The sequence below is a fragment of the Salvelinus sp. IW2-2015 genome, unplaced genomic scaffold (genome assembly GCF_002910315.2).
Source record: "Salvelinus sp. IW2-2015 unplaced genomic scaffold, ASM291031v2 Un_scaffold1108, whole genome shotgun sequence".
NCBI classification, from domain to species: Eukaryota; Metazoa; Chordata; class Actinopteri; order Salmoniformes; family Salmonidae; genus Salvelinus; species Salvelinus sp. IW2-2015.
In genome coordinates this window covers 329392-335152 of record NW_019942729.1, presented here as the reverse complement: position 1 = coordinate 335152, position 5761 = coordinate 329392, and positions in this window count along the sequence as shown.

Genomic DNA, 5761 nt, shown 5'->3' with positions numbered 1-5761 from the left:
GTATGTTAAGATACCTGGATGAAGAAAGAAGATTGCCAGTTGTTTTTAACCTGTAATGAAATTAGGTTTATTGAATCAATGGAGATTATTGATAGTTTTTCTGGTACATTGATTCTCATGATCAATGTCCTTCACCACCCGTCTTGTACTGGTTGGATGTCCTGGTCTGTCACCACTTCCTTACGTAGAGTCCCCTCACCACCTTCTTGTACTGTGGAGATGTCCCCGTCACACCTTCTTGTACTGTTGAGATGTCACCTGTCTGTCACCAACCTGTCTTTACTGTTGAGATGCGTTCCCACTGTCTGTTCACCACCTGTCTTATACTGGTTGAAAAGATGTCCCTGTCTGTTCACCACCTGTCTTTACTGGTTGAGATGTCTGTCTTCACCACCTGTCTTTACTGTTGAGATGTACCTGTCTGTCACCCACCTTCCTTGTACTGGTGAGATTGTCCCTATCTTCACCAACCTGTCTTAGACTGGTTGAGATGTCCTGTCTGTCACCACCTTCTTGTACTGGTGAGATCTCTGTCTGTCACCACCTGTTCCTGTTGGTTGAGATCTCCTGTTCTGTCACCACCTGTTTTGTACTGGTTGAGATGGTCCCTGTCTGTCACCAACCTGTCTTTTACTGTTGACGATGTCCCTTGTCTGTCCACCACCTGTCTTATACTGTTTGGGGGGGGAGATGTCCTGTCTGTCAGCACCGTCTTGTACTGGTTGAGGATTGGTCCTGTCCTGCTTACGAGCCCAACGGTTCTTAATAGATCCTGCTGTAATTGTAAGCCTATGTTTACCGCGGCGTTCGTATGCATCCACCGTCTCTAGTCTGGTACCTTGACTGGCGAGGATCGTCCTGTGCGATTCACACTACTCGCACAGTTCCAACCTTACTTGGTGAGTGTCCTGTCTGTCACCACTACCAAGTACCTTGTGCCTCTGCGATGTCGAGTCTGCGCTGTCGTTCACCACTCTTCTACGGATGAGTGGTCCCTGTCTGTCACCTACCCGTTCTGAAAATGTAACTGTGGGTGTGAGATCTGAATGTACCTGTCTGTCTACTGTAGCTGACCATTGTTGCTAGCTGTGTACTTGACGACTGATGTCCTTCGTCGGGTCTCACCTGTTCTTGGATATTGACTGTTTCCACCATGATCCTAGCACTGTCACCAACACTGTAACTATGTGTAACGTGAAGATGCCCTGATCTCTTCCGTACCACACCTCCTTGCAACTTTGTTGAGTAGTGGAGTCCTGTCTGTCAACTCTATCCGTGTGCAGATTAATGTTCTCTACAGGAATTATGAAAGTCATCCTGAGTCACCACGAGCATCTTAGATATAAACTAGAGATTCTCTATGATATCAACCAGGCATCACACGAACAAGTTACGCAAAACTCAGGTGAATTAGCAATCGTCTGCCTCGAATTTCTGTCACCACCTGTCTGACTGGTTGAATGCTCTGTCTGCACACCTGTCTTTACTGGTGAGATGGTCCTGTCTGTCACCCACCTGTCCTTGACTGGTTTGAGATGGTCCTGCTCACCCCCTTTTACACTGTTGAATGGTCCCTGTCTCACCACCCTTCTTGTACTGTTGAGATGTCCTGCGTCACCACCTTTATGTACTGGTGAGATGCCTGTCTTTCACCACCTGTCTTATTACTGGTGAGATGTCCTTCTTCAACCACATGTCTTTACTGGTTGAATCGTCCCTGTCTTGTCACACCTGTTATACTGTGAGATGGTCCTGTCTGTCACCATTGTCTTTGTACTGGATGAGATGGTCAATGTCTGTCAACCGTCTTGTACTGGTCTGGAGATGGTCTGTCTGTCACCACCTGTCTTGTATGTTTGAGAGCTGGTGTCCAAGTTACTGTGGAGTCCTGGCTGCACACCTGTCTTATACTGGTTGAGATGGTCCGTCTGTCACCACCTGTCTTAGTACTGGTTAGATGGTCCTGTCTATTCACAACCTGATCTTGTACTGGTTGGATGCTGTCGTCACCACCTGTCTTGATACTGGTTGAGAGTGTCCTGTCTTCACACACATCTTGTCTGATGGTCCTGTCTGTACTGTCATGGTTGAGATGGTCCTGTGTCACACCTGTCTTGTACTGATGAGATGGTCCTGTCGTCTCACCGCGTCTGTACTGGTTGAGATGTCGTTCTGTCCACCTGTCTTGTACTGTTGAGATGGTCCTGTCTGTTCACCACGCTTGTACTGTTGAATGTCTGTCTGTACCACCTGTTCTTACTGGTTGAGATGTCCTCGCTTACACCACTGTCTTTACTGTTTGAGATGGGTCTGTTGTCAACCACCTGTACTTGTACTGGTTTGAGATGGTACCGTCTTCACCACTGTTTGTACTGTTTGGATGGTCTGCCTGTCCACAATGCGTTTACTGGTTTGAGATGTTCTGTCTGTCACCTTTTTAATCTCCACCTGTTCTTGTACGGTTGAGATGTGTCTACTGTCTGTCTTAAGTCTGCTGCACATGTCTTGTATGGTTGAGATGGTCCGTCGTCACACGTCTGACGGTATGTCGTTGTTAATCCTTCTTGTTTGAATGGCTTCTTCACCACCTGTCTTTACTGGTGAGTTTCACACTGGTTACTTGTCTGTAACCTTGTCTGGATGTCCACCATGCTTGTACTGGTTGAGATGTCCGTCTGTCAAACTGTCTGTTAGATGTTTTTCTACTTATGTTGAAGATGGTCCTGTCTGTCAACACGTGTCTTGTACTGGTTGAGATGGTCCTGTCTGTACCACCTGTCTTGTCCGGTTGAGTGGTCTGTCTGTACCGACCGTCTTGTACTGTTGAGGATGGTGCTGTCTGTCCATACAGGTTAGATTCTTCTTCCCTGTTTAACTGGTTGAGATGCCTGGTCACCTGTCATGTTGATCTACACACTTGCGTACGGTTGAATCGTGTCACTGTCAGTAGGATGGGGTCATGTCTGTACACTTTTGTCGGTATGGTCTCGCTGCTTATGAGAGATGTGACCCATTAACAGAATAGCTGAGCCTGGTAGTTGAGCTCTTTTGGTAACCCTAGTTGCTAGGTGTAACTGGAATATGTATAAATCATCTTGACCATATACCTTATGCTCAAAACAAAAGTCTTGGTTTCCATTGAGCTTTGAATGATTGTCAGCAGACGTAAGGCAAACTGTAGCACACACAAGTGATAGCTGGAGTTCTACAGATTCATAGCAGATGGCTCCTTCTGCTGCAGAATCTTCCTCTGACCAGTGCAGCGTAGAGGCGCTGATCTACAGATAAGACTTTGCTCACAAAGCCAGCTCAGCTAGACACCACTTACACACAGTGCAGTCTCTATGCAGAGAAACGTTGTCTGAGTCGAGCTCAAGACACCATCTGGGTACAGTATGTATTGTTGTCTGAGTCGAGCTCAAGACACCATCTGGGTACAGTATGTATTGTTAAGATACTGGATTGAAGAAAGAAGATTGCCAGTTGTTTTTTAACCTGTAACTGAAATTAGTTTATTGTAATTCAATTGGATATTATTGATAGTTTTGCCTGGTACATTGTATTGCTCATGATCCAATAGGTGGCCTGTCACCACCCGTCTTGTACTGGTTGAGATGGTCCTGTCTGTCACCACCTGTCTTGTACTGGTTGAGATGGTCCCCGTCACCACCTGTCTTGTACTGGTTGAGATGGTCCCCGTCACCACCTGTCTTGTACTGGTTGAGATGGTCCCTGTCTGTCACCACCTGTCTTGTACTGGTTGAGATGGTCCACACCACATGCACCATATACGGTCTCTGTCTGCATGGTCCCCTGTCTGTTCACCACCTGTTTGTACTGGTTGAGATGTCCTGGTCCTGTCCACCACCGTCTGTGTACTGGTGAGATGGTCCCCTGTCTTCACCGACCTGGACTTGATACCTGGTTGAAGATGGCCTGTCTGTCACCACATGCCTTTAGTAACTGGTCTGTTCGACGATGGTCCCCTGTCCTGTGCTACTGGCATCACATGAGCGTATCAATAAACAAGACGAGGGCATGACGATGGTCCCGTCTTCATCCACCTGTCGTGTAACTGCATTAGATGGTACACAGCTGTCCGTATTCTACACCCAACGCCCAGTCTCACATGGAAAACTGGAAGGGTAAATGGAAGAAAAAGAAGGAAAACCACTGGTCCTGTCTAGAACTCCTGAACCAAAAACAGTCGCGTTCCTTGGTACTGGGAGATGGTCCCGCGACATGTCACCACCCATCCTTCGGTCCCTGGGTTGCACAATTGGGTCTCCCGCTGCTGTCACCACCTGTCTGAGGATCCCTGGGTTGAGATGTCCTCTCCGTCAACAACCTGTCTTATACTGGTTTGAGATGGTCCTCGTCCTGTCACACCTGACTTTGTACTCCGTTTTTGGTCCCAGATGTCCTTCTTGCCCCACCCTCTTGGGTAGCTGCGGTCTAGTGAAGATGGTTCACTTATAGTATATAAACAACAAAAGAAAAACAAATACGTTGGCTCAAGCCACCTTTGATGCTTGTAGATCCTTGATGTGGAGGAGATGGAGTTCCGTCTTGGAGTTGCAGTGAAGCCAATGCGTAGGTTCTGTTACCTGTGCGTTGTCTGGAGGGGGTCCGCCTGGGTCTGCACTCCTGTCACCTGTGACTTGTTCTTGAGTACTTGGGTTGATGGGATGGTTTTCAGTCCCCTGGGGACATTCACACTGTCTTGTACCTGGTTTGAGATGGTCCATGTACACCCACCTGTCTTGTACTGGTTTGAGAATGGTTCGCTGTCTGTCACACACCTGTCTTGTTACTGGTTGAGATGCGTCCTGTCTGTCACAACCATGTCTTGTACGTTAATGGTCTGTTTGCACCACCTGTCTTGTACTAGTGAGATGTGTCCTGTCTGTCACCACCTGTAATTGTACCTGGTAGAATGGTCCTGTCTGTCACCACCTGTCTTGTACTGTTGAGATGGTCCTGTCTGTCACCACCTGTCTTGTACTGGTTGAGATGGTCCTGTCTGTCACCACCTGTCTTAGTACTGGTTGAGATGTCCGTCTGTCACCACCTGTCTTGTACTGGTTGAGATGGTCCTGTCTGTCACCACCTGTCTTGTACTGGTGCGATGGTCCTGTCTGTCACCACCTTCTTGTACTGGTTGAGATGGTCCTGTCTGTCACCACCTGTCTTGATACTGGTTGAGATGGTCCTGTCTGTCACCACCTGTCCTTATACTGGTTGAGATGGTCCCTGTCTGTCACGACCTGTTTCTTGTACTGGTTGAGATGTCCGTCTGTCACCCACTGTCTTGTACTGGTTGACGATGGTCCTGTCTGTCACCACCGCTGTCTTTGTACTGGTTGAGATGGTCCTGTCTGTCACCACCTGTCTTGTACTGGTTGAGATGGTCCCCGTCACCACCTGCCTTATACTGGATGAGATGTGCCCCCCATTAAACACAACTAGCGTAGCCTGGTAGTGAGCTCTTTTAGGTAACCCTAGTTGGCAGGTGTAACTGGGACATATGTTTATACATCTGACCATATAGGCCCTATGCATCAAACAAAAGTCTTGGTTTCCATTGGAGCTTGAGATGATGTCAGCAGACTGTAAGGCAAACTGTAGCACACAACAGTGATGCCTGGAGTTCTACAGAAGTATCCATAGAGATGGGCTCCTTCTGCTGCAGAATCTTCCTTTCTGAACCGTGCAGCGTAGAAGGCGCTGATCCGTACAGATAAGCCTTTGGCTCCAACAA